The sequence below is a fragment of the Xenopus tropicalis genome, chromosome 1 (genome assembly GCF_000004195.4).
Source record: "Xenopus tropicalis strain Nigerian chromosome 1, UCB_Xtro_10.0, whole genome shotgun sequence".
Taxonomy (NCBI): Eukaryota; Metazoa; Chordata; class Amphibia; order Anura; family Pipidae; genus Xenopus; species Xenopus tropicalis.
Window position 1 is genome coordinate 12194772 of NC_030677.2, and position 12431 is coordinate 12207202.

The 12431-nt window shown below is 49.4% G+C and overlaps 1 protein-coding gene across 12 annotated transcripts in view; it reads right to left on the reverse strand.

Moving 5' to 3' along the window:
* Window positions 1–10144, reverse strand: part of rnf24 (ring finger protein 24) — a 53490-nt gene extending 43346 nt beyond the window's left edge. For all 12 annotated transcript variants that reach the window (XM_031895240.1, XM_031895232.1, XM_031895231.1 and 9 more), the window contains exon 1: window positions 9895–10144. The gene's annotated coding sequence lies outside the window, so the exon portion shown is untranslated. The remainder of the gene's footprint in view (window positions 1–9894) is intronic.
* Between the last annotated feature and the right edge of the window lie 2287 nt (window positions 10145–12431).

Here is a 12431-nt window from a genome sequence, read left to right on the forward strand (position 1 = left end):
GATCCCAACTGAGATATAATTACCCCTTATTGGGGGCAGAACAGTCCTATTGGGTTTAATTACTGTTTAAATAATTTGTTTGTAGACTTAAAGTAGGAGACCCAAATTTTGGAAAGATCCCTTATCCGGAAAACCCCAGGTCCTGAGCATTCTGGATAATGGGTCACATACCTGTATATGAATAGGAGAGGGGGACTGCATTGAAAAGAAAGTTACAAAAAGTAACAATAACAATAAAACTGGAGCCTCACAGAGCAACAGGTTTTTGGCTGCCGGGGTCAGTGACCCCCATTTAAAAACTGCATGGAAGAAGAAGGCAAACGATTTGAAAATTGTAACAAATAAATAATGAAGACCAATTGAAAAGTTGCTTAGAATTGTCCTTTCTTCAACATACTAACAGTTAACTTAAAGCTGAACCACCCCATTAAGCTGGTTGAATAACTGCCAATCCCCGACACTGGGTGGTCTGCAATCTTGTCAGGAAAGACCCCTGACCTTAGCTTCCTTTCAAACTACAACTCCCAGCATCCTCAGTATCATATGCACAGCCCAAGGGCCTACCCGTAAGGCTTTTATTATGGCAGGAGGCTCGGGGAAGGCAATGCCAGTAAGGGATCCCCGCAGCTGCTCAGGGATTTCAGTAGGTGCACATGAGTGCCAAATGGCATTTAGGGCGCAGGGCTCCCTATTTCTCCGGCGCGCACCTGTCTCTGGGCCCTCAGGCAACATTCCTGCTGCCGACAGCCATAGGGAACACACCAGCCCTGCTGAAAACTGGATCAACTCCTTTGCCAACGGCAGGATTAGGGGTGCCCGGGCATGTCCCTTAGACCTGGCAACTTGATTTCTCATCATGGATACAGTACATGGTAATAAACATGTAAGTGAAAGACTACAGGGAGGGGGAACTACAGTTCCCAGCAAACTCATGGTGCACAAAGTACAGAGTAAAATGCACACAGGCAGCCCACAGGGGGGATTTTATTCATTATCCAAAATATTTAAGGGACACGTGCCAGGTATACTCCCCCTGCACTGGTATAAATAATGTATATATATTATATATATATATATATATATATATATATATATATATATATATATAACAAGAGGCTCTCGCTTGTGCGCTGCGAGAGGGGGAGGAGCCAACAGCTGCATTCGTGTCATGTAAAGGGAGTCTTTGTGCTGCCCACCCTAGTGAATCAGGATTCCAACAGGGCAGGGTTTGGGGGGGGGGGGGCGGTATGATCGCAAGAAAGTTAACTCTTTTCGTGCTACTGTGCAAAACACATTTGTTTTATAGAAGCTCAGAACATCCTCCGAAGGTCTATACCCAAAATAAAGGCAGTGTTTGAAAGATATAGAACTATATACACTGAGGATAAAGTGCATTAGGTGTATATTTTTATTCATACATACGGGTGGGAGCTGCCATAGTGCTTATAGACAATATATAATACAAGCAATATGGCTGCTTCAACTTATGCATACATGTAAATGTGCTTTATTAAATGATTCCTTGCACCTCCAGCAAACAAGCCCCTTTGCTACATGGTACCCTCTCACCCTATAAATATTATATTCCTCTCTACTATAGGAGCAATGCGCAACAAAGACATAAATCCCACAACTATAGTTCAGTAAAATACATTACCCACCTGCTGCCCCAATCTGTCACTATTCTGTCTCCCGGGGTGTTAAATTACTGCATTACTGCATTATCTTATGGATTTGACCCTTGTTGGTCTGACCTTCCAGATACTCAGCCTGTCTGCTGACCTTACCAACCCTACTAACCCTGGCACGGCCTAACCAGGTCATGTCTGCACATATTCTTGTCAATTTCTACCCCAGGCCAAATGGAAAAATCAGGTTGACCAATGACCCGGTTAGACAGGAGTATATAATCATCAGCTCCAAGTGATCAGAAAATCAACATAAAAATAATATACACTTACCCCAAATCTCCCCCCTAACTGGCCTTCAGGCTGGGCCCCCTTAGCCCATAACAAGGTTACAGATATATAGAAACATTGGGGTAACAGTCACCCCGCTATAGTTCCAGGGGTACCCAGGGCACAAATAAGCACTCACCCCAAATCCCCCCCTAACTGGCCTTCAGGCTGGGCCCCCTTAGCCCATAACAAGGTTACAGATATATAGAAACATTGGGGTAACAGTCACCCCGCTATAGTTCCAGGGGTACCCAGGGCACAAATAAGCACTAACCCCAAATCCCCCCCTAACTGGCCTTCAGGCTGGGCCCCCTTAGCCCATAACAAGGTTACAGATATATAGAAACATTGGGGTAACAGTCACCCTGCTATAGTTCCAGGGGTACCCAGGGCACAAATAAGCACTCACCCCAAATCCCCCCCTAACTGGCCTTCAGGCTGGGCCCCCTTAGCCCATAACAAGGTTACAGATATATAGAAACATTGGGGTAACAGTCACCCCGCTATAGTTCCAGGGGTACCCAGGGCACAAATAAGCACTCACCCCAAATCCCCCCCTAACTGGCCTTCAGGCTGGGCCCCCTTAGCCCATAACAAGGTTACAGATATATAGAAACATTGGGGTAACAGTCACCCCGCTATAGTTCCAGGGGTACCCAGGGCACAAATAAGCACTCACCCCAAATCCCCCCCTAACTGGCCTTCAGGCTGGGCCCCCTTAGCCCATAACAAGGTTACAGATATATAGAAACATTGGGGTAACAGTCACCCTGCTATAGTTCCAGGGGTACCCAGGGCACAAATAAGCACTCACCCCAAATCCCCCCTAACTGGCCTTCAGGCTGGGCCCCCTTAGCCCATAACAAGGTTACAGATATATAGAAACATTGGGGTAACAGTCACCCCGCTATAGTTCCAGGGGTACCCAGGGCACAAATAAGCTCTCAACCCAAATCCCCCCCCAGGGCCGCCCATCCTCTGCTTTGGTCCATCCTAGGAAGGATACATACATTTCTATGGAGCATCAATCAAAAGACCACCATAGTTATTAAGAATTAAAGGGAAAGTAACCCTTTATATAACCAAGCATTAAATCTATACATAATTCCACACAGGATTCAGCCATATTTTATATACAGGATATGCATTTAGGGCTGCAGCCCTTATCTTTACTGATAGCCAGGCGTATGCTGCCATATGCGTTGCCTCTCCATGGTGTGAAATCCCCACACCGCATAAAAGGGTTTCTCGGATACACATATCTATTTAGTAAGAGAGGGTGGCTTCCGTACGTGCGGCTGACAGGATGTGTGCGCTTTCGCTGTACATTTCCACTGCACCCAGCACCCAAGTACATAAAGGGAAAGCCCTCATGTCTGCCAGGTCAACCTCTAATGGAAAGTGTGAGCAATGAGCTCTCTATATACTGTTGCATTCGTGCAGTGGGAGCTGCCATACTGCTTGCAGGCAAAAATACACTTTATCCATGCTTTGAATCCAACAGGGGTGTACAGTTTACAACAAAGAGGCGATTGTCTGATGGGGGGGGGTCTCCCAGCCAGCGGATGTATCTAGGGTAAACACTGAAAATGAGCAAAGCAGAGCTCCCCTGCCGCTTGGAATGCTTGGTATGACCCGGAGTGCGGCTAAAAAGAAACCAGCACCCGCTATGTAATATTGTCATCTATAAATCATATTCCACTTAATAAAAGCACAGCAACATGCCCAGGGCAGCACCCTACACGCTCTCGGCACCACCGAATGAAATGAAGGATATCGATGGACGTGTGAATGTAATAAATAAATGTAAGAAGCAAAGGAACTTACTAAGTGCACAGGTAGGGGGCCCTGGTCTCAAGAGCTTACCATCTAGAGATTGCTGGGGAAAAAAAATCATATTTTGAGTCGCTGAAACACTGCAGGCAAAATGGGCTATGTCAGCCTGGGCCAAACCAACTGTAAAACAGGATGGGGGGAGACATGCACATAATGTCTTAATTTCCCTCCACCTTCTCCATCTGCGGTACAGACAGCAGGGCCCCAATAGGGGTCCTTAACACTCAGTGCGCTCTTGGGCTGCTTTCTATACACCCAGCCGGCCAAGCCCTCTTCCCTGGCCAAGTGGACACCCCCGCTGTAGCAGAGCAAATTGTACAAACCAGCATTCACCTTCACAAAGGCCACATGGTTGGGCTGATAAACATAAACACTACAGGGGGGGAGCGCCAAGGCCGGACCAATCCACTGAATAGGGGCGGCAGAATCATCCAGAAACTGCTAAAACGCAGCCTCCCTGCCCACCCCTCCTCTGCTGCTCATACAGCCTCTCGCTGCTGCTGGCACGGGCTCATGGGAGCTGTAGTTCCACACTAACGGGATAATCCATATTCTGCATTCAAAAAAGAATCTGTCTCGTGGCACAATCTCCTGAGACACGGAATGGGTTAATATCCCACCCCTCCACCGGAGCTGGGCACCTTCCCAACTGCAGCCTTTAATGAGCCATTAACATGTCTAATTACTGCTTAATGTATCATGCAGGTGGCTAATATCCCAGGGCTCTGGGCACACAGCCCCCCCCCCCTGTATGTGTTATACATACCCACCCCCCTATATACTGGCACAGAGCCCCCCCCCTGTATGTGTTATACATACCCACCCCCCTATATACTGGCACAGAGCCCCCCCCCTGTATGTGTTATACATACCCACCCCCCTATATACTGGCACAGAGCCCCCCCCCCCCTGTATGTGTTATACATACCCACCCCCCTATATACTGGCACAGAGCCCCCCCCCCTGTATGTGTTATACATACCCACCCCCCTATATACTGGCACACAGCCCCCCCCCCCCCCCATATGTGTTATACATACCCACCCCCCTATATACTGGCACACAGCCCCCCCCCCCCCATATGTGTTATACATACCCACCCCCCTATATACTGGCACACAGCCCCCCCCCCCCCCCCCATATGTGTTATACATACCCACCCCCCTATATACTGGCACACAGCCCCCCCCCCCCCATATGTGTTATACATACCCACCCCCCTATATACTGGCACACAGCCCCCCCATATGTGTTATACATACCCACCCCCCTATATACTGGCACACAGCCCCCCCCCCCCATATGTGTTATACATACCCACCCCCCTATATACTGGCACACAGCCCCCCCCCCCCCCCCGTATGTGTTATACATACCCAACCCCCTATATACTGGCACACAGCCCCCCCCCCCCCCCGTATATGTTATACATACCCACCCCCCTATATACTGGCACAGAGCCCCCTCTGTATGTGTTATACATACCCACCTCCCTATATACTGGCACAGAGCCCCCTCTGCATGTGTTATACATACCCACCCCCCTATATACTGGCACAGAGCCCCCTCTGTATATGTTATACATACCCACCCCCCTATATACTGGCACAGAGCCCCCCTCTGTATGTGTTATACATACCCACCCCCCGATATACTGGCACAGAGCCCCCTCTGTATGTGTTATACATACCCGCCCCCCTATATACTGGCACAGAGCCCCCTCTGTATGTGTTATACATACCCACCTCCCTATATACTGGCACAGAGCCCACCTCTGTATGTGTTATACATACCCGCCCCCTCTGTATGTGTTATACATACCCACCCCCCTATATACTGGCACAGGGCCCCTCTGTATGTGTTATACATACCCACCCCCTATATACTGGCACAGAGCCCCCTCTGTATGTGTTATACATACCCACCCCCCTATATACTGGCACAGAGCCCCCTCTGTATGTGTTATACATACCCACCTCCCTATATTCTGGCACAGAGCCCCCTCTGTATATGTTATACATACCCACCCCCCTATATACTGGCACAGAGCCCCCTCTGTATGTGTTATACATACCCACCTCCCTATATACTGGCACAGGGCCCCCTCTGTATGTGTTATACATACCCACCTCCCTATATACTGGCACAGGGCCCCCCTCTGTATGTGGTATACATACCCACCCCCCTATATACTGGCACAGAGCCCCCTCTGTATGTGTTATACATACCCACCTCCCTATATACTGGCACAGAGCCCCCTCTGTATGTGTTATACATACCCACCTCCCTATATACTGGCACAGAGCCCCCTCTGTATGTGTTATACATACCCACCTCCCTATATACTGGCACAGAGCCCCCCTCTGTATGTGTTATACATACCCACCCCCCTATATACTGGCACAGAGCCCCCTCTGTATATGTTATACATACCCACCCCCTATATACTGGCACAGAGCCCCCTCTGTATGTGTTATACATACCCACCCCCCTATATACTGGCACAGAGCCCCCTCTGTATGTGTTATACATACCCACCCCCCTATATACTGGCACAGAGCCCCCTCTGTATGTGTTATACATACCCACCCCCCTATATACTGGCACAGAGCCCCCCTCTGTATGTGTTATACATACCCACCCCCTATATACTGGCACAGAGCCCCCTCTGTATATGTTATACATACCCACCCCCCTATATACTGGCACAGGGCCCCCTCTGTATGTGTTATACATACCCACCTCCCTATATACTGGCACAGGGCCCCCCTCTGTATGTGGTATACATACCCACCCCCCTATATACTGGCACAGAGCCCCCTCTGTATGTGTTATACATACCCACCTCCCTATATACTGGCACAGAGCCCCCTCTGTATGTGTTATACATACCCACCTCCCTATATACTGGCACAGAGCCCCCTCTGTATGTGTTATACATACCCACCCCCCTATATACTGGCACAGAGCCCCCTCTGTATATGTTATACATACCCACCCCCCTATATACAGGCACAGAGCCCCCTCTGTATGTGTTATACATACCCACCCCCTATATACTGGCACAGAGCCCCCTCTGTATATGTTATACATACCCACCCCCCTATATACTGGCACAGAGCCCCCTCTGTATGTGTTATACATACCCACCCCCCTATATACTGGCACAGAGCCCCCTCTGTATGTGTTATACATACCCACCCCCCTATATACTGGCACAGAGCCCCCCCCTGTATGTGTTATACATACCCACCCCCTATATACTGGCACACAGCCCCCCCCCCCATATGTGTTATACATACCCACCCCCCTATATACTGGCACACAGCCCCCCCCCATATGTGTTATACATACCCACCCCCCTATATACTGGCACACAGCCCCCCCCCCCCCCCCCATATGTGTTATACATACCCACCCCCCTATATACTGGCACACAGCCCCCCCCCCCCGTATGTGTTATACATACCCACCCCCCTATATACTGGCACAGAGCCCCCTCTGCATGTGTTATACATACCCACCCCCCTATATACTGGCACAGAGCCCCCCCGTATATGTTATACATACCCACCCCCTATATACTGGCACAGAGCCCCCTCTGTATGTGTTATACATACCCACCCCCCTATATACTGGCACAGAGCCCCCCTCTGTATGTGTTATACATACCCACCCCCCTATATACTGGCACAGAGCCCCCTCTGTATGTGTTATACATACCCACCTCCCTATATACTGGCACAGAGCCCCCCTCTGTATGTGTTATACATACCCACCCCCCTATATACTGGCACAGGGCCCCCCTCTGTATGTGTTATACATACCCACCCCCCCTATATACTGGCACAGAGCCCCCTCTGTATGTGTTATACATACCCACCCCCCTATATACTGGCACAGAGCCCCCTCTGTATGTGTTATACATACCCACCCCCCTATATACTGGCACAGAGCCCCCTCTGTATGTGTTATACATACCCACCTCCCTATATACTGGCACAGAGCCCCCTCTGTATGTGTTATACATACCCACCTCCCTATATACTGGCACAGAGCCCCCTCTGTATGTGTTATACATACCCACCTCCCTATATACTGGCACAGAGCCCCCCTCTGTATGTGTTATACATACCCACCCACCCCCCGATATACTGGCACAGAGCCCCCTCTGTATGTGTTATACATACCTACCCCCCTATATACTGGCACAGAGCCCCCTCTGTATATGTTATACATACCCACCCCCCTATATACTGGCACAGGGCCCCCCTCTGTATGTGTTATACATACCCACCCCCCTATATACTGGCACAGAGCCCCCTCTGTATATGTTATACATACCCACCCCCCTATATACTGGCACAGGGCCCCCCTCTGTATATGTTATACATACCCACCCCCCTATATACTGGCACAGAGCCCCCTCTGTATGTGTTATACATACCCACCCCCCTATATACTGGCACAGAGCTCCTATACATGCCTACTACACGCCTGTACTTGCCACCAGCCACACTCACAATACATGTCCGGGACTTGCCCAGGGATCAGACACGGAGCACAAGCTCATCCTACAGAGGAACGTGTGGTACTGCCACAAGGTACGGGCACAGTCACACCCTATACTAGTCATGCCATCCCCTACATACTGGGCACATTCACATGCCATCCCCTAGATACTGGGCACATTCACATGCCATCCCCTACATACTGGGCACATTCACATGCCATCCCCTAGATACTGGGCACATTCACATGCCATCCCCTAGATACTGGGCACATTCACATGCCATCCCCTAGATACTGGGCACATTCACATGCCATCCCCTAGGTACTGGGCACAATCACATGCCATCCCCTAGGTACTGGGCACATTCACATGCCATCCCCTAGATACTAGGCACATTCACATGCCATCCCCTACATACTGGGCACAATCACATGCCATCCCCCAGTTACTGGGCACATTCACATGCCATCCCCTAGATACTAGGCACATTCACATGCCATCCCCTACATACTGGGCACAATCACATGCCATCCCCTAGATACTAGGCACATTCACATGCCATCCCCTACATACTGGGCACAATCACATGCCATCCCCCAGTTACTGGGCACATTCACATGCCATCCCCTAGATACTAGGCACATTCACATGCCATCCCCTACATACTGGGCACAATCACATGCCATCCCCCAGATACTGGGCACAATCACATGCCATCCCCCAGATACTGGGCACAATCACATGCCATCCCCTAGGGACTGGGCACATTCACATGCCATCCCCTAGATACTGGGCACAATCACATGCCATCCCCCAGATACTGGGCGCATTCACATGCCATCCCCTAGATACTGGGCACAATCACATGCCATCCCCCAGATACTGGGCGCATTCACATGCCATCCTCCAGACACTGGGCACATTCACATGCCATCCCCTAGATACTGGGCACATTCACATGCCATCCCCTAGATACTGGGCACATTCACATGCCATCCCCTACATACTGGGCACATTCACATGCCATCCCCTACATACTGGGCACATTCACATGCCATCCCCTAGATACTGGGCACAATCACATGCCATCCCCTAGATACTGGGCACAATCACATGCCATCCCCTAGACACTGGGCACATTCACATGGGCACACTGGGCACAGGATCCTATTGTGGGTAGATAACTGGCATGTTGCAGAATCTCCCACTGAGAGAGGTTACTGGGCAGCCAACAGGACCCACCCCGCACTGTGCCATGCTGCCAACTAATTCTCAGCCACTGCCCCCAGGAACAGCAATGAGCCTTTATACACAGGTTTTGTGACCCACAAAGCTAACAATCAAATTCATGACATCAGCTCCCCAGCCAATAAAATTCATTCCCTCCTTGCAATCCCCCCTCCCTATAGAAAAGCGGCCCGATGGGTAGCCCCCCCCAGCCCCCTCCCATGCATCTGTCTGTCACCCCCATTGCCTCTGTGCCCCCCACAGCCTGTACCAACTCCCCAGCAGGGGGGGCTGAGTCTCACCTCCCAACTGCCCCAGCACTGCTTCCCATTCCCAGTTGCCCCGGCGTGGGGTACTTACCCAAGAGGGTTGGGGTGCAGATGCTGCAGATGTCAGTAGGGCAGCTCCTGTGTGTGACGGACAGGTGGGTCGGTGGGTATGCTGGCTAGGCTGCGGTGCTATATCCAGGCATGGGCTCCAATCGCTGCTGCTTCACACTATCTCCGGCCGCAGCTGCAGGGGAAAGCGACTGTCTGCGCTCCTTGTGTGGCACGTAGCTGGGGAGAACCAAGGTTCCCGCCCCCCTCAATCCCAGGCAGAGAGGGCGGGGCTAGGAGGGGAGGGGCGTGAAGCTGCTGTAAGGAGAGTGGGGTGGGCGGGGCCATTTAGGCTCAACTCGGATCCGGCTGCTTTTCCTACAGCTGAGTATTTCCCTTGTTAGAGATTAATGTAATGTAATTAATGTAACAGTCATTATTCTATTAATCACTACTGCTCTTACGCTTACCTGCCATTGTTCCACCTTATATACAGGGAACTGCCTGCACTCTGTGCCCTGCAGCCAATCACCTGCTACTGTATGAACTTTAAAGGGGAAGTTCACCCCAAACCTGTTTTTTGCTTAATGCAAGAAAGTGTTCTGAACAACCTTTCAATATAGATTCATTACACACTGTCAGTGGCTTCAAAAGACAGAATAACCTGGGGGGGGGGGGGGGGGTACAGTATATCAGTCTATTTCAGTTACAATATATAGAATATTAACAAATACTGGATAAATAGGGTCCTTTTCCAGATAATATCCATGGCAGCTTTCTGCTTTATACCAAATGTAGCAATGTATTTACCCGTTGCCACACGGAAAGTCAATTAACTGATAAATATATGTGTATAATAAAACAGATAAAAATACAAAGGGCACATTATATTGTGGAGCAATAGATCCTCCAATTAGAATCCTGCTCTGTGTACACCTGACTCGCCATTGTTGCACCTGGAGGCGTACAACACATTTTAGTAGCAGCCAATACCCAGACTTAACATGGATTCCTATTGGAGTATCCTCTTGCATATGTAATTAAGTCAGGCCTTATTATGGAGAAGTAGGTGTGGTCAGTATAATAATAATATGTGGAATTTCCATGTAGGAAAACTCATTTTGAAGGATTTGTAATATCCAAGCCATTGTGGGGGGGGGGGGGTCCTACCTACGCCATCTATATCAGATTCGGATCCCCCACCCTGATCATATCGTGGGTCTGCGTCAGGAACTGAAGCTTTATTAAAAAAAGATTAAATCTTCAATATAATCCCCCAGCGGAACCTGCAGATGGAGCTGATGGCACAGGTTGCAGTTGCCAGATTTATTTACCCCCCACCCCCATGCTTCCTGCATTGTCTGAGCTCCTTTGTCTTTAACTGCGGCTCTGGGGGGGCTGCTGGGAGTTGAGGTTCAGCAGAAGCTGCAGAGCTGCATCTCGTTTCCATATGCTTTATTTTTGGGATTAACACTCTTTGCTGCCCTCTGTTGGCAGGGACATGCAATAGGAGAGCAGGCTGCCAGTCATCTGTGTGTACTGTACCCCCTATTGTGAAGTGTAAGGATATTATAAGTCAGCGAGGAGTTCCATGACCATATAACAGCACAAGGTCAAGTGCATTTATGCAGCTCATGAAACTCTGCGCTGTTTATAAGGATATCATTTACAGGATATTCATGGCTCTTGTGCATTAAATAGAAATAATACATTGCCAGTTATTAAAGGGTAAATAAAGCCTCCCAGTGATGAAGAATGATTCTGAATGTATCTCTAGGTTTAGACTGTGTGTGTGTGTCGCCTTCTGTTTCCCTGAGACGGTCCTTCCCCTGGGCAGCACCCACTCAATAAGAAAAGGGAGCCTACAAAAGAGGGGTATAGAGGCTAGAAATAATACATAAGGGTGAAGACACACAGAGCTACTAGTAGCAGCTACTTGTCATGGCTACTAAACGCCAGAAAATCCCCTGCCATAGACAATACTGAGAATTCCCTCTGCTAAAACACATGTAGAGACAATTATCAATAAATGATCAGCATTGTCTTTTTTAGTAGCCACGACAAGTAGCTGCTACTAGTAGCTCTGTGTGTCTTCTCCCTTAGACCTGTGGCTCCTGATTTTCTATCCATGCACCAAGCACTTTTTTGTGCGTGGGGGCTTAGTCTTCTGCTGAATGTAGATATAACTCACTTGCTAGCTTGCACTGTACATACTGTACATCTCAACCAGGGGGCAACAGGGAGAGCAGGGGTGCAGCAGGGGGAGGGGTCAGGACAAAACAGGCGTGGCCAAGATGTAACCTGGATCCAAAAACTGGCATCTGTGCCTACCACTAACATGAGTGCCCAGCAGAATGAGACCAACAAGCTGTTAACAACCACCGGAGTCAGTGGGGCTTTAAAGGGCATATTTGCACTAATGTCAGTTCCGATGACATGTCGGAGCTGCACCGGATCTGCAGGTCCAGTTGCTTAGATGTGTGGTGCATGAGAAGACAGAATCCAATGCAGTCTGCAGCAGGAATAGAAGCGAATTAATATTCAGCCTTGCAGGATGCGAGTATTGTGTTTAGCTCTAAA